General features: G+C 42.5%; 1 protein-coding gene across 1 annotated transcript in view; it reads left to right on the top strand.

Annotated features, from left to right (window-relative positions):
- The window catches only part of Lrmda (leucine rich melanocyte differentiation associated), a 1,035,900-nt gene that overhangs the window by 266,283 nt on the left and 745,306 nt on the right, over positions 1–24,311 (top strand).

Below are 24,311 nucleotides of genomic sequence, written 5' to 3' on the forward strand. Positions count from 1 at the left end.
AAGTACTAGATAAGTTTCTCAACTGGGAACTCCACAGACAAGCCGTTTCCTCTTCTTCGTTTACTTTCCTCTTGTTAAAGTCATCAAAATGTTGACGGCTGCATAACTCTTTTTAAAGCATTCATAACCTGACAGATATTACAGATATTTGTCATTTTACTTCCAGTAAGTGACAGCTGAAATGAGCTTCTCGCAGTGTTGGAAGAGAGCACGGGTGTAGTGAGTCCAGTCAAATTTGTCTCCTATTTTCTTAACATACAAGTGACCTCCAGCGTTGTTAAAGTGAGGGGAATGGAAGAATGTGGGACAAGGATCTGGGAACCATGAGGTTTGAGTTTGCTTGGCATACAGCAAATAAGACAGTGATACCCAGAGGACTGCTGTGCCTTTTGGGCCCCAGTGTCACACTCTTATACCAAATCTTTGCTATGATTCACTATTCCTAAGAGACAGCTCTGATTTGGGGCTGATGCCTTCAGGCTAGAGGTTTAGTTCTTCTGGAGCATTCTGTACTGTATCTAGGAAGCATGAAAGGCACAGTGTAGAGTTTCTACCCGGCCTCTGATTCCCCACTAGGGTGACTAGAAGACCCAAGCCAGGGTTGCTTGTCCTAAAATAGTAAAGATATTAATTCCTATTTATGGATCACATATATACTACTAAGTGTGTAGCAAGCACATTTTATGTATTATTTCATGCTAGTTCCATACAACCTTAGAGAAATTGAGCAATCTGTGAAAAAGTAATTCACACAGCCAATGACTGGTGGATCCACAATTCTCTTTTAGATACTAGTGAGTCTAAAGCAATGCTTGTTGACATTGTGCAAGTCACAAAGGCTCTCTGCGATGCTTTTCAGGTGTTTTGGGGATGGTCACACATCTTTCTTAGGGTGTGTGAGGACTAAATGAGGTGGTGACACATTTGCCTTCTGAGAAACAATTGGTTACATATGGCAATGTATCAGTGTTGTTATCATAAACACCCATAAGATCCACATTGCCAGTCTGGTGATGTGTCTAGATCAGTAATTTTGCTTTATTTCTTTATTGTATTATAGTCTTTCACTCATGAAAGTTTACCTATTTTCACTCCTCTCACCCACTAAAGTTTATCTATTTTTCCTTTTTCACAGCCTAGAAAAAATTTTCAAAGCCTAGAATGGTATATGTAGATTTGCCTGGCTTACAATACCGTCTCTTTCTAGTATTCATATGTATATTGTATAATTCAGATGTTCTTAATTTTAAGCTAACAGTAACTAACCAGCCAAATGGTCAAGCCATCTCAAAGGAAAACAGGTTAGAATTGGCTTATCTGTGAGTTCCTGTGAGGTGGTTTTGTGAATGACACTCCTTCAAACTGTATTTCCTGCTTCAAGTCCAGCAGGAGAGAAGAAGATCAGTCCCTGGAATAAAATCTCCCAGATAGAGTTCTGCTAGTTTAGTAAACTTAGTTAGGCATATGCCCCATCTTCGGACTGTTGATAAGACTGATTTGGGCCCTATCTTGAGATAGGGGAGTAAAGTTGATCACTCATGAACAAGATCCTAAACACTGTCAGAAGTAGGAAGAAGGATTTTAATAAGGAAGGTTGCCAACCCTTTTCCAGTTAAAAAGAAACCAAGACTTGCTTATTGCATATGGGTATTATCTGTCCGTCTCTATCTCAGTGCAGACTGTAACTCTTTAAGCACAGGCCGTCATGAAGTTGCTTCTGTTTTTTCTCTTCTTAAGGGCTCTAGCATGTCTCACCCCCTTACATATTGCATCTTCACAATAAGAATGCTATATATTTTCTCCATTAGTAGATTACGTTATTGAAAATGAAATATGCCATAAAACGAAGCATCCAGGTATTCTGTGCTCTACCATGAAGAATGAAAGGGAAGTAGATTGGACAAGCTGAGAATAATAGTACAGAAGTTTCCATCTTTTCATTGAGTGCATTGCCCCTTCCTCAGGTGTGGCCTTTGGTTAACCTGCCCAGGGGCACTGACAGAACATGTCGTAGAGAGAAGGCTCCTGTCTTTTTAGCATGATAAATGTGCTGTTAATGACATGGGAACTTTCAGCCCACTATAGATTTATCATGGGCAGTGCTGCAGGAAGGGAAGCTATATTAACCTCTTGTTGATCTGCAGTCATTCCACCTGACGCTCAGGAGCCCAATTAACATTATTGATTTGAATCACGCTCATCAAGATCAACTTATTTTGTGTTAATTTCTTTCAACACAGAGAGAGCTGAGACCAAGCACAGAGGAGTTGCGGCGGAGTGATGGATTTGGCTATGAAAAGCATGTTTTGTATCATAATCTCATTTTAATGTTTTAATAGTTGAGCTCTGCCAAATTGCTTTTGATGAAGGAGTGATTTTCTGGACGGGGTGCTGGGCAAGCCTGATACTGGTCAGCTATTTCTATATATCCTCTGGATTTCTGTGTTCTACCTAAGCAGCCACTTCTTGATTTTCCCTGTAGGTTGACTGTGGTCAGGCAGACGTGGCAGGGTAGCAGGGAGCCATGTTGGTTTGAGATGTGCTCCCCATGTGTTTGCTTCAGAAGCCTAGAGTTAAGGGGCAAGCCCTTCTCCTGGGGGATCAGAAGTGTGAAGTAGCACAGGGACACTTAGCTCATGTTACGTGGCAGTACTTCACTGGGCTGGACAAACTTCATCGCCAAGACTAAGATGAGTGAGTGGGGCAAGCAAGTAGCCTCTGCCCACGATACTGAGCAACAGTCCTGCAGCCAGGGGCTTTCTGCCTCATGCCTCCAAGGTCAGAGTGCCAAGGTGAGCTGTTTCACCATCACGGTGTCAAGGAAGTTCTTTGACTTACACTAGCAATAAAGACTTCAGTCTTCACATAGAGGTGCTGTCCTTTTTCTCTCTTGGATCCCAAAGAACCACAGAGATAGTCTATTCTGACTGAATGAATGGATGCATGAATAATCAATAGTAATCTTGTTTCATTTGTGGGATAGTAGGAAAAAACATGAATGTTAAATAGGAGAAGAGCCGTTTAAGAATTAAAATAACCACCTAAAGTATATATGTGTGTGTCTGTTTGATAATACTCTATAAATATGTGCACACACATAGATGAATACACTTGCTATGTCATTAAGCATAATCATGTTTACAAATTTTCTGTATAGATATGCTACATAATATGTATACATATATGCACAGTTATATATGCATATAGAATATTGTACAGTATGTACACTGTGGATTTTTCTGGTAACCCTGTGATGAAGAAATTTGACAGCCAGGGAAGCTACCCACTTAGCGGGAGTTGGAGGGAGGATTTGCACCTCTCTTGCTTAACCCTACTTTGAATGTCCTATGTCAGGCCACATAGCGACTATTTGGTCCTTTTCCGCAAGAACCTTCTGCTCACCTTGAGCCCAACCAATGGACTCAGTGCAGCATCAATCCTGCTGAGAGGGGCCTGTTAAAAGTGGACACACGCAACTTAAGAAAAAATGGAGCAAGCAGGCGGCTTTCCCTTCCCATCTGAAATTAATGCCCACTGTATAAAAACATAAAGCATCTCTGTCCCTAGAGACTTGCCTGACATTTTAAAACTTTCATCTGCTTGAATTCATGGTGTTCCAGGAGGGAATTTACACGTTGCTGAGTTCCAGCAGCTGGCTGACTGTGGTGTATACCTCTGTTGTGTTGGGCTGTGCTTGCTACAGGCCCAAACAAATTATATAGCTTGTTTAGTTCCTTTTAAAAACAATAATGTGCCTTCAGATTTTATCTGTCATTTGACTTTGTGGTTGAGCAGCATTAATAATGTTGTTGTCAAGCAGGCCAGAGAAGTCCTCACAGAAGTTTCTAGGCTCCAGTAATAAGCCAAGGAGCACAAAGGAACCACGGGGATGGTCTTGGCGTGGCTTGCCTACATGGGAGCTGTGTGCTACCCCATCGTGCCAACTTGAACAAGGCTTTAAGAGTCCTGTATTTTATGTTGTTTTTCACAGAAGCTGGCTGTAGCCTGTGCATGATTAATCGTGGCTGGGATACATCACACTTAGGACGGTATTAAATTATAGCAAAAAAACCACGCACAACCAGTTCCTAACCTTATATGAACATTGTGTGCTACTGTAATCCTAGAGAAATACTGCATATCCACATTAATGGGGAAGAAAATGTGCTGTGCTCTTGGCGTTCCCTGTCTGGCAAGGTACTTGAGCAGTGTTTGTTTTGTCTCCTTTATCCTACACGAGAGCTGACAGAGGAAGCCTTATTTCTTTCTCATTATTACTGTGGACTTGTGCTGTGGAGGGTGTCTGCTGGGTGCCAAGCTGAGCATGGAAGCTCAAGTGTGCTTTCCCGTGTTCCTCATCTCATGGAGCCCCTCTCCAAGTGTAGAGCATGAAGGACTCACTGCTCTTGTGGATTCTCTTGTCCCTCTGCTGATCCACCAGTCAGAGCTTGTACATCTTATGGGTCTGCGTCTTACCTGGGGAACACATGTATTATTTTTGAGAGAACCAATTCAACATCTTTTGTTTTGAGACAGTCTCTCTGTGTAGCTCTGACTGGCCAGGAACTCACTCTGTAGATGAGGCTGGCCTAGAACTCACAATGATCTTTCTATCTTAGTCTCCCAAGTGCTGGACGTAAAGGTGTGCTTTAAATACCATCATTCCTGGCCTGGTTTTGTTGTGTGTGTATGTGTATATATAGTGTGCTTATGTTTAGTTTTTTTTCTCTTTGTCTCTTTGAGGGGGACACTCAGTTTCCAAATAATTACAGGGAGACTTATTCTTTCTTATGAATTCCCTGTCTTAGCTTTTTGTTTCTAGCCAACTTTTCTTAAGTCATCCTGTCTACCTTTTGCCTCTGGGCTTGTATCCTTCTCTATTCTCTATTCCTTTCTTTAGTCCTTACTCTGTGGCTTGCTTTATAGCTGGGTGACTGACCCTTTATGTCCTCCTTTCCTCCTTTTCTTGATCCTCAATCTTCTCTTCCCAGATTTTGCCTCCTATTCATTCTTTCTGCCTACTAGTCCCATCTATCCTTTCTCCTGCCTTGCTTTTTGACTCTTTTGCTCTTTATTGGACCAATCAAGTGTTTCAGGCAGGCAAAGTAACAAAGCTTCACAGAGTTAAACAAGTGCAACATAAAAGAATGCATCATATCTTCGCATCATTAAACAAATGTTCCACAGCATAAACAAATGTAACACATCTTAAAATAATATTCCATGGAACATGTATGTATGCATGTGTTAGCATACACATGGACATACTTACATGTGGGTGGGTATGTTTATGTAAGACCCAAGGCGGAGACAGGATTTCTCACTAAATCCAAAACTTGCCATTTTGGCTAATCTGGATAGCTGGCTTGCTTTGGGGATTTCTGTCTATGTCTCTGACACTCTGGGATAACATGCTTACCTAGCTTTTGTGTGGGTCCTGAGAATGAAACTCCAGTCCTCAGGCTTGGGTGGTAAGCACATACACTCTAAGCCATTGCTCCACTGTTGGGGAATATTATTGAAGGAGTGTGACTTTTGTTTATGCTGCATTTGTTTAATTCTGTGAAGCTGTGATTCTTTGCCTGTCTAAAACACCTGATGATCTAACAAAGTGCTGAACAGCCAATAGCAGGGCAGGAGCAAGGACAGGTAGGGCTGGCAGGCAGAGAGAATAAATAGAAGGAGAAAAGAAGAAAAGGGCAAGCAAGAGAACAATGAGAGGTGGACATCAGGGGCCAGCCACCCAGCTACACAGCCAGCCACAGAGAAAGAAGTAAGACATATAGAAGTAAGAAAAGGAAAAAGCCCAGAGGCCAAAGGACAATTTAAGAAAGCTGATAAGAAACAAGTCAAGCTAAGTAAGAGTAAGCCTCCATGTGATTTATTTCGGAGTTGGGTGGTGGGCCTCCGAAAGAGCAAAAACAAATAACAATACCCACCTTCACTGCAGTGACTTTGCAATCAGCTCTGGTATGACTGGTAACCCAGGACTTAAGAATTTCTATCTTAAATGTCTTGTTGGGTAAAGATAAATTGGAAAATAAATTAGAGGACAATGTGAAGGAACACTAGTGTCTCCTCAAAAATTTGTCAGTCAGAGAAATGACCAAATAGATTTATATAAGAGGTTCTGGAATCTATGGGCTGAGTCAGATGAAAAGATCTCTCATGTTTTGGATTCTAAACGTGAGTTACTTTATCTCTTCCCTCTGCCCTTTGTGACAGTCACCAAAATGAATTTTCATCTTGTGGCCATTGTTAAAGGGCCCTGGATTTAATTTTATATTTCAGTATGGGACTTGAATAGCATCAATAAAGTTAGCTGAACAGTCCTGTCTTCCACAAATGAAAAAAGGAGAGGTGTAAGGTCTACTGTCACCATCTGGTCAACCTCATACCTACAAGGTAACAAAGATGTAGCTAGTATCTCACTTATGATTCCTTTCCAATTGCTGTCACAACTCTTTTGTGACATCACAAAGTCCTTTAATTTTAGACAGGTAGAGTTTTTTTTTTAATATTTGTTTTAGAAGTTACTTTGTTGAGATGGAGCCATAGGAAAATATTATTTTGGAGATAAGGAACTATTACGCTTTGCCATGGGTGTTCAGATCAGGGTGCGGACTTGGTAGCTTCAGGCCTTGTGATTCAGTGAGGCTTATGGCTGTAGCTGAAGAGCCCCACAGGAGGCATTTCCCACTTTCCTCCATTTCCTCATTGCTGTGTGAATGTGGTCAGCTGTTAGCCCAGCAGGTGGAGGGCCACCTCCCTGGAGAAAGACTGATCAAGTGACTATAGCAGGCTGCACAGTGTCATCCTTTGTCCAACCTTCTTCAGCGAGTCCGTTGAAAGCTTGCTGACTTCCAGATACTTGGATAGCAAGATTGATGGGATGTGACCTCTGGCTTTGAGGATGCTGGAGCTGCAGTGGGGTGGAGGTGCTGAGATACCTGCTTCTTGTACTTGTGAAGATTCTGGCCTTCTATATATCTTGAGCTCTCAGCTTAAATATGACTCTCTTGTAGAAGCCCATTCTCTAGACCCCAAGCTAGCTGAGAGCCCCTTATCACTCATGCCTGCCCCTTGACACTTATTTATCTAGTAGACTCTGGTCAGCTCTGTTCTCAGTCAGACCATAAGCTCCTAAACTAGGCTTAGGGTCTCTATACCTTCACTCGGCATCTGACACCTGGCAGCTTGTCCGGCTAGCCTGAAAGGTCCTAATTCATGCTCTTACACTGTTGATGATGTCTTTCTTATTTATTTTCACAATGTTTTACAGTCTCCACACATTTTAACAACCAAACTCCACAAACTAGATATCTGAATGAGAGAAGATTTGTGAGCCTAATGCTGTCTTTTTAGAAAGTTCATTCAGACTGTGTGTTTGATAATTCATACACACTTCTTGTTTTAGGTTTTTTTTTTTCCAGCCAAGACATTGCATCTGAATTCAGAACAAGGTTTAGTGAAAAAAAAAAACTGTTGAAAAAATACATTGAATCAGCATACAGGGAGAAGCAAAGGGCTTTGGAATTATTTGTGGCATTATCTTAGTGGATTCTTTCTAAGACAGAGTCCTAAGTAGCTCAGGCTAGCCTCAAACTATGTAGTCAAGGATGAGTATCTGATATTCCTGCTTCCACTTTTTCAGTGGCAGGGTTACTGTTTGAATGTATTCTTGAGAGAAGGCCAGCGGGCTCCTGATTGGTGAGACCCTTCTCTTAGCCCTTTCTTAGGCTCAACGCGCTAGTGCTTGTCTTGGCCACTGATGTAAGTTTTTAACGCCATTGGTAGAGGTCCAGACATTGCTTTCTATAATGGCCAGTGGATGTGAGTGGCCTCCCCCAGGATTGAATCTCTATCATTCTTTGACGCCTGACAATCAGGTTATGTGTAGGGAGCACCCATGGTGCCCTTTCTAGAATAAGCCAGTTTGTTATCTGCACACAGACAGGTGTCTGTCCCAAGAAGGGGTGTTCATCATTCTGTCATTGTCACTAGAAATGACAGATGAGCCTCTGTCAGAGGAAAGGCCTCGGTGCTGGTCCTTCTGGAGTTTTAACTGCTGTTTTCCAAGCACAGCAGACATCTCTCTGTGGAGAGCTATAATCATATTACCGCGGGCATCCATGTGCCTTCTCAGAGTTGGGCTGGCTTGGTGGCTTTCACTATTTTAAGGTGTGTTCTGACTATGTAGGGAAGTAAGGAATGTTTTAAATCCCCATCTATGTGTGTGGATGTTAAGAAGTGTCAGTACACAGTGTCCACCCTTACTGCCCGCAGTGGACTGTGATGTGGTCCCTTCACTGCATCTGTTTCTGAAATCTGCTCCATCTCCTCCCTGTAAGGGTGATAGCCTTAGGTATCACCTCAGTGTTTTGTAAGTCATTAGAATCAAAGTTGGGATGTTACTCAGGGCTCCTGAACTTGGGTTTGGTGTTCATGTCTAAATAACATTTAATCAGAAGTACATTTTTGTGTATCCATGTTTCTCTCTCTCTCTCTCTCTCTCTCTCTCTCTCTCTCTCTCTCTCTCTCTGTCTCTCTCTCTCTGTGTGTGTGTGTGTGTACATGCGCATGTGTGAGTGCATGTTTCACTTTTTTTCTGGTTAAGGAGTGATTGTCAAAGACCCACACCCCTTTTTGGACTCAGCACACGTCTCGTGTCTGTCTCACAGAACTCTGTCAAGTTTAAGGTTGCATGCACAGCGGTTTCTTTCCCCCATTCCAGGCCCACATCACAAAAGACATGTGCTTCTTGTCCTCAGGTCATTTTCTGCTGACAGTGGTGGTGTGGCAGGGCTTTGTTCCCTCCCCAGAGGTATGTGTGGCTAGATGGCATCACGAGAAGTGTGTTTAAGGAAAGAGGGTCCACCCGAGCCTTTTTTCCCGTATTAGAAGGAAACACCTTTTGCATGCAAGAAGCTTTAAGCTGCACTCCCAAGTAGAGGAGGGGGCCTTAAAGATGGCAGGTGTAAGTTGGGTTTGCTGATGCCATGGTGGTCCTGATGCTGTGACCGTGGTCTCTTCCCATATTCTCAGCTTTTCCGTAACCCACAGACTCACTTGTCCCTTTTAGAGATTGAATGTGTCCCTTTCAGCAAGGACCTGGGTGTTCTGTCTACACACAACATCTGTATTCTGTAAATTCCCTTTCAAAATGTCTAGCCAAAAAGTGCAGACACAGTGGGGTGAGATATTTAAAATGAAGCCTAAATTTAAAACATATTGAAAGACAAAAAATAAGAGAAAGGAAATCTGGGTTGTTTTTCTAACTGTGAAGAATGGCTTCCCTGCTGGCAAAGGGTTTCCTCTTGCCTGGCACTGAGCTGTCTGAGCCTGCTGTGAGTGTTCTTAGGGCCACCATACATAGTTGTGGCATCTGCTGGGTCCTCATCATAGCTTTGCCCTGTGGACACTGAACCCAACAGAAAGGGAAGCTTCGTATCATTTCTTTTTTGTTTTCAATTATAACTTAGTGTTGTTAGAGAAGGGCCAGTTAGCAAGAGACTTGCCACACAAGCACGAGGATCTGAAATTCCCAGGACCCATGTAAAAAGTGGCATGTGGTAGCAGGAACTTGTAATTCGTATTCTGGGAGTGGAGGGCAAAGACAGGAAGTTCTCTGGGACTTGCTGGCCAGTCAGCCTAGCCCTGTCAGCGAGCTCCAAGCTAATGAGACACCCTGACTCAGAACAGCAGGACGTATAGACCTTGAGGAATGACACGTGAAGTTGACTGTTGTACTCTGCATGCACATGTGTACATGTACCCTCTGAGCACACACATACATACACACACACACGAGTGCAAACACACATGTGCTCATGTGCACATACACATCATACACACACACACACACACACACACACACACACACATACTACAGCAATCATTATTTAAAAAACTTAAATTACCCTGTAATAGTTGAATACAATTTGGTGGTATATAGCACACGCTGATGAAATCAACCATGGTAATTGCTTTGTGACTTGAGATCATCTGCTTAGATTCTAACGCCTGGGCTGTGGTCACCTGTGCATTGAATTGTGCGTCCGTGGGTGCCCTGTGCTGTGCTCGTCCTGCCTGAAGCAGGAGCCTGGAGCCACATCTGCCTTCGAACCTCCACAGGCCACTGTGCCTGGCCCCATCGCTCCTGTTGGCTGAGTGCTCTGGAGGGACTCCTAGCTGTAATATTTCTGATTCGGAAAAACAGCTTCTCTTGGAGAGAAGCATTAATTAGATGCAGAGGGGGAGTTATTCATCATTCGTGTGGGGGCAGTGGGGAGTGAGGGAGAGAAGTACCACACATAAATTATGTCCTATTTGGGCAATGTGTCACGCTTGTCAGCTGTCTGTTGCCAGAGAGCCACACTGTAGCTAAATACTTGTGACACCTTGCCCAATCAAGGTAGAGGGAAAGGATGTTATGGGAGCCTCTTTGTGACAATCTGTGCTAGTTTACATTAGCTTAACCCATCACTTTTTCCTCTGTGCATGGAGAAATTTGTTAAATTAATTCTTTTGCAATTAGTAGATTTATGGGAAAGTACCCTGTTATCCTTTAATTGGAGAGCATAAAACTACAAACTGAATCCACGAGTTCTATTTGTGTAATAGGCAATCTATCTACGACAAGATTTGATCGATGGATTCCTATGATGCCCTTGCCTTGTTTTATATTGGCTGTCAGCGCTTAACTGGGACTGAAGTATCCGGGTAACAAAAATTGATATAATGACTTAATGCGCCTTATTCTCTTTGAGCTACATCAGTTTAGAGCACTTCTGAGAGAAAAATGTCTGGAAAATATCAGGGACTCATTTATCAACCTGTTTTCATTAGCATACTGCCTGGCTCTGGTAAGGATTTGAATAAAAAAAAGCAGGATAGTACAATTTATTTCAGGTCCCATATTTCTTGGATGAAAGGAGACCTCTAATAAAAGGAAAATACAGAAAGAGGCTTTTTCTACTTGGCTTTTCCGTAACGAAAAATCCTATCCCACCCCTAAAAAAGGGTTTCTTATTTGTTTGAATTTTTGTTGTTAGTGATATCTGAGGAAACATTCCTGGGAAGGTAATTAGAAAAGAAACACAAACCACATGGTAGTCTTGATATGTAGAGAAAAAATATTTCAACACCACAACAGAATTAATCAAAACTACCCAGGTTATGTGAATACCTGCCTCTGTTTGCTTTGCCGTGTGTGTGTGTGTGTGTGTGTGTGTGTGTGTGTGTGTGCACGCATGTGTATGAAATCTAGTTAAACAATGAACACAGAGAGAGGCACTCTGCATAAGCGGGCATTTTGTACCATTAAGAGATTTTGGAAAGTAAAGGTCTAGTGTTCTTAGCTCTCTGAAGTTAGAGCCAAGGGGAACTAGAAACAGATCAAAATGTTTGTATAGTGGGCAAAATGCGTTTGGTATATGGAGTCATTTGTCCTCCGCACCATAGGATGCGAACCACAAGAGGTAATAATAACTGACAGGCAGTTGCATGGGAGTGAGTCCTTTTTTTGCATGAAATTTTTATGCATCAGTCAGCCTGCATGCAGTGTGCCTAATGTATAAAATAAATTGGTGCATAAATCAGATTGAGAGCAGCACGTTGCCAACTTTTGCATTTGCACACAGGAATTCAATATGGATATGGAGGAATTCCCATTTTTTAATCTCTAATAGGGTGTGGGGAATCTCTCAGGTAGATTTTGCACACAGAAACATTTTATTCACTTACCTCCATTGCCTCCCCACCCGAAGTAGCCACAGAGGCAACGTCATGAATGTCAGGGCAGCAGTGTGGGTTTTCCTCTAACACTGGCTGCATAAGGGGGAAGCGGCACAGTATTTAAGATAACATTGCAACCCTGTCTATAGCTCCTAATTATGGCAAGGAATTGGTGTGCCAATCGATAGTGATTTATGGTGGAGATACACAGTGCGCATGGCTAACATTGATCTGCATGTAAATTCCTTGACATAATAAGAAGTTATTAGTAGTGACAGTCACTGTCTGACTGCTAATTCATCAGCACACCCTCTATGTGTGTGAGTCTCACTGGCTGTATACTGGGGGCCAGTATGCCACACCGTTTGCCTCCTGGACGTTAGGCCCTGACATCTGACACCTCAGGAGCTGCCATTCTGGAGAGAATGGAGGTGACATTGACCATGTCTGCCAAACAACGGTTCCGTGATTAACCAGAAAGACAGGGGATAGGCCTTGCTTGTGGTTTCTTTAAAGCCCCAAATACCTTACAAATATTTGACCCTGAATTTAAAAAAATTACCATAAGTATTAAGTGTCGTATTTAATACATTTTTTTCCTTAGCAGTATTTGCTTAAAAGTCCCCGATAGCAAATTATTACAACAGCTGATTAAAACATAATGGCTTTACTTTGTCCCCTTCTTTCTCTTACCGCCTTTGAATGATCATAAATTAAAGCTGCTGTGTTTGTTTGTCATCTCTCTCATGGCTCTGTATGTTCTGCATTTCTGCTGCCCCAGACGGAGCCCCTTCTGAAATTCATTTTTTAATCCCGTGCCCCTTTGTTCTCCTGTCTCCTCTTTCCTCTGTCAGGTCTTCAGAAACTCATCCTTCGTGGCCCCACTTCCCTCTCTTTCACTGTAGTGATCCCCACTAACTGGCCTGAAAAGTCTCCAGCTGTTCCCATTCAGGATCCAAGTAGTATCTTCGCTCGTCTTCTGTGGGTAAAATCTCTCAGTCCTTGCCTGGAACCTTCCATTACTGTAACTGATAATTTGCTGTTTAAAACATTTCGTCATGTTCTTTTATGGCCTGATATTTTTTGTACAAGAGTCCCTGCATCAAGAAATTACTTTTTAAACGGAATGTAGGTGAGGTGTAGGCCCTTCCTTCTCTTCTCCATTCTTACAGAATTGGCTACTTCTTTTGGAGGAAAAGCCTTGGAAAGTTGGTAGACTCATGGATGTCAGTAGATTAGCTCCAGCTACGTGGCACCTGCTTGAGAAATGCAAAAAGTTACATATGAAAAAGAAGGGTGTTGTGGGCAACAGTTTTAGTTGTAATGCTAGGGTAAACAATTGTAGCAACAATTTTAATTTCAGACTTTTAATTAAATATATTAGTCTCATCTAAGTTATGCTGGAGTAACAAATAACCCTCAGTATCTCAAAGGAGCAAACAACCAGATATAGTTTTTGCTTGAGCCATATGTACATAGACTGGCAGAGAACTCTCATTTCAGATCACACAGGATTCAAGATGGAGGAGCACTCAGCATTGTGACTCTTACTACACATTGATCCAAAGAGAAATAAAGGGGAATAAGTGTTCTGGAGGGTCATGTATTGGCAGTCCCCTCTGCTCTGTAGAGTAACTTTTGGATTAGGGATGGGGGGGTAGGGTTAAAGGTTAGACCTTATTCTTACCCTGTAACTCAGGGAGAACTAGAAATGTCTGCTGAACATTTTTCATATCTAACACTTAGTTTCTCACAAAAGATAAGTATTTAATAAAACCTTCTCAGAAGATAAAACAGTGGGGTTACTATCAATGGGACCCAAATCAGTGTTGACTCAAATGACCTTGAGTGATTGAGTGCTTAAGTTTTGGAATAGTGAACCATTTTTACCGATCGAGGGATGGAAATCCATCCACGGAGGAACCTCTCCTGGAGTGGTCCTTGGGTAGAGTCACGTGGGAGGAGCCAGCTTTCTCACCTTGAATTCAGCGTGGCTCCTCCTGCTCTTCTCTGTGACCTAGTGTTGCTCTGTGATCAGTTCCTTGGCTGACGTCTCTCACCATGTCTCCCTACTCAGAGTCTACTGGGCATCCCATCTCCCCTTTCCTGACTTCCTGACTGCTGCTGTATCATTCCCCTCCAAATGAAGGTTGATCAAATCTTTATGTTTGGCACTAGAATTTGAACACTGTATTGTTTTGTGAGTTTGACATGGTGTGTATGAGAAGATGATAAGAGATACCCATGGGAGATGTCCAGCATGGTCGCTCCTCAGAGTTGAGATCAGTAGGAATGGTGCCTACTGAGAGGATTATTGATTTCCTTGTTTATAGCACATATCCACCTTGCTTTGAGAGAGTGAGGGATCTAATAATTTGTACTGGAGAATGATCAGATGTTCTGGTTTTGTCCTGTTTCAGTAGAATTGCCTGACTGTTTTGGTTGAAATTTCTACTGGATTAATGTTCTTTTCCTTTGTAAAATTAGTTCAAATTTTACACAAGATGTTAGGAGTTGGTGAATAAATTCTATATGTAATGGGGACATAAAAACTTTACAACACTTGAGGTTGAGAGGTACTGAGAGATCCTTTCCAGATCCTTTCTCCGCACTCAAGGTGGACCATCCTGCTGAAAGAGCGTCTGCTGCTTTTGATGCTTGCAATTATGGGTAGACACACTTGTCAGCAGGGCAGGTGTTGGAACCCAAGACCTCAGACTGTGACATTTCAACAAGTGGCTTGTGTCTGCAGATGATGGTAGCATGTCTGCATGGCAACAGAGTGGCAGGGAGGGCTGTCTTCTCTCCCTACCCTTGTTGGCTCCATGACTTGTGTGACTCTTGTGTCCCACTTGAAGTTAGAAACAAAAGTCTAACTTCAGTGAGGCCCTTTTATATGCCAGCTACACACATACAACTCTTTGCATGTTATACATATACCTGGTGTGTTTCATAATGCATGTCTACATTTGAGAGTGTGTAAATACATGTATATTTCTTTTATGCTCCCAAGGGCATATTTGGAGGAGATACTCTGGTATGACTAACATCCAAGAGCAACTTGTTCTTGTTAACTTCATGTTGGTTGACATCCCCAGAACCTTACATCACTAAACTTCTTTCATGCTGACATCATCATCTGGAGTAGACACTTCCATCAGTTCTGTTAGAAAATGAGAAAGCTAAGCTATGGCGTCCAGTTCGCGTAAGGCAACATGGATACACATAAGCTGTATCAGTGTTTAATGTTTAGCCTGAGCTAGTGTCCCCACTTGGTTCAGATGTCCATCGAAGGAGCACATGCAGCAGATGTGGGCACTGTTCTGGGTCCACCTCAGAGTCTCTTGAAGCAGTAGGTACTGGTGACAGTTTTGCCTTTTTGTTCTTTTTAGCATTTACAACTTTTATTGTGGCTTCTGGCTTCAGGGTGTCAGTTCTAAGATTTATTTTATTAAATCCTTAAATGACAGAGCCTTTATAATCTTGTTTATAAGTTGAGGATTGACTACAACCCCCCTTTATTTTTCAATCTGAGGTTGTTTGATTGAGGTATATATGTGTGTTTAATGTAAATTACCCATTTTTCTTTTATACAAATCTGCCCTCCCTCTTCCCCTTTCTCTTCCAGTTGCTCTAGCATGTTTTATTGCTTGTTACCAATGTGTTCCGGACGCTTCCGGGATGGTGGTTACTGCACTCACTCTAGCATTTTTCGTGCATTCTGCATTGTTTGATGTTGGTGCCACTGTGGTATTAAACACCCACTAGATCTACGCAATACATTTATTATTTTATTTCAAATTTCCCCGGAGCTGGGCAGTTGTTAGAAATGACTAATGTTAATTTGCATCTTCTGATCATCTTCAGAGCTTCCTTGTACCCCAGAACATTAAAAATTCTTCAAAATCAAAAAATGCCACCCATTTTGGTTAGTTGACACCAAGAAAGGTGGAAGTTCACCTGTTGTGTAAAAGCGTCACCATGAATATGATTGACTAATGTGCTTTAAAAAGACTACCGTGGTTAAGAAAGTGCAAACAGTAATGCTGCTGCCCATCTCCCATGCCTTCTGTGCCACCCGGTAATGCTTGTCTAAAGGCAACACACTATAATCTCTGGAACTTTGGGATATCTCCTCATATGGGAAAAGCTTTCTATAAGTGGGAGATGAAGAATTTTTGAGGTAGAAAGATTATCCTGATGGAACCTAGATGCAATCACAAGCATATGTTTGGGAAAGAAAGAGATGTGGCGCTCACAAAAAGGGATAGGCAGCGGAAGCAGGGAAGAGAGCAAGGCGGCTGCAAGCCAAGTGCTGGTGGCAGCAGGAAGCTGGGAGACTTTCCCATGGAACTCTGGAGTGAGGAAGGCCTTGTCAATACCTCCAGTTCACTACTATGTATCACTGTGATTTTAGCATGGAGAAACAACTTTGTAGAAAATTGTTACCATAGCTTTAAGAAATTGATACATCCACCTGAATACTTTTTTGTTATTATTAATTTATTAAGGTTAAGGGCTGAACTGAAATTGGAACCAGATCTTTAAACTACTTTTCAGTGCAGTGTAAGGGCACACTTTGCAAAAGCAATGAGACATCATGTGACATCTTATGATCTTCTGTTTAAAGGAATTGTATAGATAGTGTATGAACACATTAAGTGTGGTGGTAAGAGTGTTTACTGTGTAAATTAACATATGTTGGTGTGCTTGATCAAACAGATTTGGAGAGCTTGCTATAGAAGATTATCATTAAGACGAAATAAAATAAATATAAAAATTCCTGGAAATGTGTGGGCATCCTGTTCAATGTAATGATAGATAGATGGATGGAAGGAAGGAAAGAAAAAAAGGACAGACAAATTGGTGAGAGGGTGGTTATGGGTAAGGAAGGATGGATGGATAGAAGGATGGGTAGAGAGGTGAGTGGATAGAAGGCAGGGTTGATACATGGGGAGATGGATGGAAGAATGTCCTCCTCAGTGATGGGTTGGCTCCTATTTAGAAGGAAAGATGGATGGATGAGTGGATGAATAGACAAAAGGATGGCTAGATGAATCTAAGGAAGGAACAATGGATGGACAGATGTTTGAATATGAAGAGATGAAGGATCCTTGGTACAGCTAGAGACCAGGGAAACCTGACTATAGGTACAGCTTAGCCATGAAATTAGGTGTGCTTGACTTCGAAGGCTGTGATCTTTTGGCTGCACCATCAGGATATGGAGAACACTGCTTTTAAAAATTGCCTGCTTCATATTGTCCTGAAGATTAGCGAACGAGGATTTGTGAAGAACAGATGGGTTAGCTGACTTCTTCGGCATTGGGATAGGTGAGGGGAGGAGGAAGTATAATAGACTATAACGGCGACTCCTGCATTGCCTGTGGCTTTGATGACTTGTCAGACGCTGTAATGGAAGGGGTGCTTTGGAGGGGGCGTAGAGGGAGCTGTAGCTGGCTGGGTTGTGGCTTTCCTTGCTGTTTGCTCACAAAGCATCTTCAGCTTCCTTTGGGTGAGACCCATTGCACTTAAACTTCCCCATTCGGTGGCTCCCTGCCCTCCAGACAATAATCTCTAAGTGATTACTGCAGAGGGTATTGCGTGCATGGTGGAGTCTCAGCCAGTGTTTGCCAAATGCATGCTAACAAATTTTATAAGAAAAAGCCCTGTCATTTTGTCCTCCACAGCCTAATAACATTGTGCTCTTAGTAAATGCTGGGTGGTCTGAGCTCAGAGGAGCAGCAGTGGGCCAGGGCTTTGTGGAATGTGGCTTAGATGTAGAAGGTTAGGTCTTAGTCCCCTTAGGACCTTTACTCTTTCCCAGTGAGGCCTAGGTCTGAGTCCATGAGGAAACCAACTTGGGAAGATGGTGGAACTAATGGGAGCCGTATACCCTTAGCTGACCTTAAGAAAAGTAAAGCGAAGGGGCTAGGGAGTTGGTTCTCTAGGTAAGTTGCTTGCTGCTTAAGCATGAGAATCTGAGTTTAGATATGAAACACCCGTTTACAAAGGTCAGGCATGTAGGAACACACACAACACACACACACACAACACACACACACACAACACACACACATACACACACACATACACACACATACACACACACACATACACACACACAACACACACACACACACACACACACACACACACACACCCCTACCTGTAATCCTAGTGCTAGTGTGAGGAGGGCACAGACAGGTAGAGCTGGGAGCTCCCTGGGCTGCCAGTCTAACTGAATCTGCAAGCTCCAGAATCGGGCAAAGGACTTGGTTTTTGTTTAAAATGAGGTGGGAGAGTGATAGAATTCACCCAGTGCTGCTCTCTCACTTTCACACATGTATGCATGCATTTGCACATATATATGCACACATGTGTGCACACATGCAAACAGCACAGACTTTTACAAAAAGAAAGGAAAATGCTAAAAAAGCACAAATGTGGATTTGCCAATGGCAAACATTTCTAGAAATAACAAACTTCCACGCTGTATTTTGAAATGTAAATGGGGTTGAAAATGCAGGAGAAGCAGCCCCAGTGGACGCTTCACATTCCATCAGCAGCATTTGGCTTTCTAAGAGATTTCTCTATGAGTTGTGGTTATGGTTTTCATGTGCATGTCTCATTTTGACCTGAGAGTGAGAAGGATAATTTTGAGGTGATGTAAATAAATACTCGCCTGACTATTAAGTACAGAAATAGGTCTCAGGGCCCCACAGTATCAGCCCTACCATCTGAAATGTAAATATCTCCTGAAATTCCCATTTAAGAGCAGATTTCACCTGCAAGTAGATTGTCGTATCTTTCTGAAAAATATCCACACCCCAGTGAGGGAATAAACACATCATCACACTTCCCTGACAGATAAGCTTGGCTCTGTTCGGGTGTAAACTCATTTTTCTTGGGTTGACCTTTAAATAGTATTGTGTTATTGTATGGGATTTAAATCAATAATTTTGTCAAAGGAGAATATACTGTGAGGTTTTTTTCTTTATCATTTAAACAGTTCTGTAAACTCTCAAGGAGTAATGGATTCAACATGAATTTCCCAGGGAGGGAAGATGGGTGTGAGGCAGTGAAGGAGGCTCCTTATATAAAACTGCATGTAGCAACAGCGGATCTCCAGAACAGAGAATGCTGTGCTCTGTCTCCCCAGGCACTGGGGATAGAGGTGCCAGTGTGGCCTGGAATCAGTGGCACAATACCTTTTTACATTCCTGGTAGAAAACACTAGCATGTTCTAGGTGTGAGGAGGTGAAAATGAGAAGTACCCAGTAGTTATGAAGCAGCAATAATGAGTTTCCTTCTACTTACCATGGATTTGTGTGATATACAGCTTGCAATTAAGCATGGCTTGGTGATTCGGTGATTAATGTATATACAGCTCCTGAAGGAGGGAAGCTGCCCTCCCGCCACATCCTTCATGATGTTTACAGCTGGGTACCTATTAGCAGGAAGATGGAGAGGGCCATTTACAATCCAGTAACCTTTATGACAGTGAACTCTTTAATCAGCATTTTATTTCCTTTGTAACACTTTAGTCATCTACAAATGTCAGAATAAAATAGGGCCATGAAATATTTAGGATAGGCATGTGGAATTGACTTCCCTTGATTTAAGCTGCTGTGGCTTTTCATTTTGTTGTTTTGGGAGCGTTTACTTTTATTGAAAGACAATTTATAACTAAATGCTCCCAACAGTGACTGGCGTGAGGGTAGGAGGGATTTCCGAGAGCCAGGCTCTAGTTCTATAAAACGTGTTGATGCTTGCTATATTGGGCCATAAGTTATTCAAATCCAAACATTAACAAAGGCTTTGCACTGCACAGCAGGATTTAGTAGAGGTGCAGAGAACTCTACAGTTTATGACAGAATACCCCAGCATATTTTAGAAAGGTAATTAAGTATAAAGTACATCCATAACAACCTAAGTCAGTTGTAGTGTGTCCCTGAGTCACGCATCATCATCCAGGATTATTTCCATAGTGGGATTCTGGGACATTTTCAATTTAACAATAACCACCTTCCAGCTTCCTTTGGCTGTCACAAATGTGTGTGATTGAGACCTATCAACAGGATTGCTGTGTGTATATCTTTAAGATGCCTTGGAACTGTCATCATCTTGTTATATTAGATGATCAAGTTATTGGTTTATACTCATGACTTTTGTTAGGTTAATCCAATTTAAGTCAGCAAACCCAAACCTGCCTCAACGTGTTTCTTTGGAACTAATAATGATACAGCCGAAAGACCAGGAGCTAAGGTCGACTGGCCCCAACTCTGTCTGGGAGGCCATGTTACAAGTCTTGCTTTACTGTCTGGGTATCATTTCTCCTGTTGACACACTGATTGGGTCTACTAGACTAGATGATCTACATAGGAAGAGGGAACCCAGAACACAAGGATTAAGTTCAAAGTGCCATGAATAGAGGGATTCTATGACATGGCTTTGTCTTGAATAGAATGTCTTTTCCTAGATGATGGAAGGCCAACTGCAGGGGCTGAGGGGACTCTGATTCTCTTAAGAATCAATTGCTTATGAGTTAAAGTACACATCGATATACTTAGCAAAGAACAGGACAGACCATAGCATTTTCTCTTCGCCTTGCTTTGTAAACAATATGGTATTCCCAAGTGTCCTCTGATAATGTAATGCCAACACACAAAGTTACTGGACACAGTTACTGGAGTTGGGGTGCTTGCTGCGAGGATTGGGGTATTTCCAGTTTGAAGGTCTCTTCAGTTAAGTTGAGGGGAGAAGACAGAGAGGGAGACTCAGCAATTGGAAATTGCCTGCTTCACGAGGAAAGGAACTGGATGGTTCCAATATAACCCTGGATTTAGCTTTTAAACCTCATCTTCTTGCCCAGTGTCCAGATGTTTCAGTGGATTGCTTTAGAAATGGTCCTTGGAGTTTAGAAAAGCCCTTGGAGGGGCATGCACAGCTCTTTATTGAGAGCTGCATGAGGGGCTCCAAACCCCCAGACTAAGGAAATGGGAAAGTAGGCCTCTTTTCAATCAGGAATGTGATAGTACACAAAACACTGAAGGAAAAGGTCAGCCATCTGGGAGTCCAGGCTGAGGCTATAGGAGGTGACAGCGCACAGTGACTCTCAGGGCGGGCAGCATGTGGGAGGGGACTAGAGAAGAGGGTGGAGTGGGCAGGAGACCATCTGAAACACTCTTCACCTCTTCCTATGCTACCGTCTCTCCTCAAGTCCCAGAGTGGATGATTTCAAAGGCTAGAGATGGCATGGACCCCTGAAAAACTCTGATGGTACAGATTTGCTGTCAGTGTTTCCAGTTTTCCAATTTTCAAACCATTTAGTAGATGCATATACGTTTTAATTACAATAATTTATTTTTCTGATCCCTAGCGTTTGCCTGTTTGTATTTATGTGTCCCCCACCCCCGTGAATGCAGTGCTGCCACTGGAACTAGAGCTAGAGACAGTTGTCCGCCTCCACGTGGATGCTGAAAACTGAACCTGGGTTCTCTGAGAGAGCAGCAAGTACCCTTAGCCATGGAGCCATAAGCAATCCTGAGATACAACGTTTTCTTGTTTGTTGTCAATAAAAACAAAAGTATCAGTGGATTATCTAATCTAAAAGATTATCCAATAGAAACAGACGGTTGGGTTTTCGGAGGAGCCCCATTTGATGCTTAGCTATGGGACCACACACACAGCAGTCTTGTGGATACGCTTTTGGATGACTTGTATATCACTGACACTTTTGGTTGTTACTTCTGAGGCTTGCTTTGAAGTGAGAACTGAGACCTCATGAGCTTAGCAGTGCCTATAACCATACAGTTTTTCTTAGTGACTGATAAATGATGTTCCACCCAACCCTAAGGAGCACTGACTCCTTTAAACAAGAGGAATTAAAACAGCAAACCCAACCAAACAAAAACACCTAAGCTGGACATTCTCTTTCCAATGTAGCAAATCATTGTGTTCGCAACAGCTGCACTAAGGCCCACGGGAGAATCTCGAGCAGGAGCCAGTAGACCGGGAATCTTTCCTACCGCCATTTCTTCCAAGAGTCTGACATTTACCACGTTACACAGGTGCAGACCCTCTGCCCACCATCTTTATTCTCTTAGCGTAAACTTTCCTTGTTTCTTTTTATAATCGGGGTTCATTCCATTATCTGCTTGTTCTTGTATGACAAAGTTTATCTGACCTCCATCTCTAGACCATTTAAAATATTTTTAAATTGAAGCCGAACCCTGAAATACAATCAGAGAAAGCATGCCATACAGAACATGAGGAATTGTCTTTCATTTCTGCCACATGAGTATTGTTATTCATGAATATTGTTATAATGTCTGTAGTGGGAATGGGAGCTGAGACTCCAGTTGGTGTCCTGTCTTTTTGTTGTAACATGAGATCTTATACGGTTTGCCATGTTGAGTTATTGTTTGCCATCTTTGTTTGTTTGAGGCAGGGTCTCACTCTGCAAATTTGGTTGGCCTGGAATTCACTATCTACCCCAGGGTGGCCTTGAACTCATGAGCAATCTTCCTGCTTTGACCTCTTCAATACTGGGATTATAGGCATGCAATTTAAAATATTTCTGAAGATGGGGTTCTGTTCCATCAAGGAAGAATTCCATTGTTCAAACACAATTGGAAATATCTTTAAACCTCCATAGGATCACTTGACTGCCATTGTATTTTTGTGTATTACCAGTGTGATGAGTATAGATTTAAAACATTTGGATTCTTCCCATAGGCAAAGAGTTACAGACACGAAATCACCAGACCTAGGATTCTCTGTTGTACTGTAGTACTTGCTCATGTATAGCTTGCAAGATTTTATTTTTAAATTTTCCCATTTCATTTGTTTTGTGGTGTGTGTGTATGGGAATGGATGTTTCATGGCACACACGTGAAGATCAGAGGACGACTTACCACTGTCACTTTTCCCCTTCTACCTGTGGGTCCTTGAACTCAAACTCAGGTCACTGGGCCTGCTGAGCTGCCTTGCCAGCTCCTGAAAGCTTTCAGCCACCTTACTGAGCTTTTTTCAAGTTCTGGGCTATGTGGTTTCCCAGGTTCAAATGGTTTTCTCAGGCAGTTTGTATGTCTGTAGAGGACACTGAATCTTCAGAAGACTCCAAATCAAGTATGCGATCTAATTGATGTAAAGAAATGTATTTTAAATACAAGAACAGTAGTTCTCAACCTGTGGGTTATGACCTCTAGGGGTCAAATGACCCTTTCTCAGGGGTCGCCTAAGACTATCAGAAAACACAGATTTTACATTATGATTCAAAATAGGAGCAAAGTTACAGTTAGGAACTAGCAATGAATTCTATGGTCTGAGGGGTGTCCACCACGACATGAGAAACTGTATTAAAGGGCAACAGCATTAGGAAGGCTGAGAACCGCTGCTCTATAGTGTGAAGACTGGATATAGTGAATAGTGAGTAGATGGGGACCAGGATTATGTTAGGGGCCGTATTTAGCCTGACATCATCTTAAAGGCAGGCGTTTGTCAGCACTGCATTCTAGAGACATATGAGAAAATCGGAACGGTGAAATGAAGTGGATCACCTGACATCATCAGCTTATGGAGTCAGAATCTGAGCTCAAGCCCACTCTGCCAAGCCCCCTTGGTATAGGGAAGTGTGGGTAGATTAAACAACGGTGGGGACCCTGCTATATTGTTGGATAGACATAGAATGGTGGTCATGTCACCTTTGTAGTATCAGAAACTCTTTACGCACTGGGACTTAGGTCTCTGTAATGGTTCCTACTCCCTTTCACAAGTACCTCTTTGTGCAATCACTGAAAAGCACAAAACACAAATTTGCCTTAGAACTTCAGGAATTAAAAGTAGTCTGAGGGTTGATAAGATATTCAAAGGTTGTTGGTATATGCTGTGTGTGTACGCATGCGAGCGTGCACACGCATGCATGAGCACCCGTGTGTGTGGTCCCTGCTGTTCTTCTGGGGAAGGCAGGGTCCAGGCTCATTTAACCTTATCAGAATTTATTCTCTCCTCTGTGCCTTCTGGGAAACAGTGAAGGAACTAGAGATGCATCTGTCACTCAAGGGACAGAAAATGATTTTGGTTTTGGGAAGAGTTTGGGAGCCACAGTGAATGTAGGCCCTCTCAGATAGAGAGATAGTGTGCAAGAATTATCCAGAGTCCTTAAAGAAACCTTCCCACAACTAGTCAGAAACAAAAAAAGGGTGAGATTCAGGCTTAAAACACACCATCAAGGTGGTAACATCCACTGAACTCAACTCCTGTCCAGACAGTGGAGGAACTGGCAAGCCCGAGGGGAGCATGCCTTTTATCCTGGGCAGTAAATAAAGTGGAGAGGTAGGCTGTGTTGTGAGGGGTTTGGAGGGCCAGGCCACAGACAGGTGGGAGCTGAATGTTTCTTTGCCCTTGGCCTTTTGCTTGGTGGGAAGGCCCTTGGCCCTCTACCTCATCTCCCTCCTTAAAGGTAGGTACCCCCTGCTATGATGAGAACACTTTACCCACATTCTGCGGTGCAGCCACCTCTTGGTAAGAATTATTTAAGTGTTTATCCTTCCTACCTTCCTGACCTATCTTGC

Source organism: Myodes glareolus, chromosome 12, assembly GCF_982192425.1.
Source record: "Myodes glareolus chromosome 12, mMyoGla1.1, whole genome shotgun sequence".
Lineage (NCBI taxonomy): Eukaryota > Metazoa > Chordata > Mammalia > Rodentia > Cricetidae > Myodes > Myodes glareolus.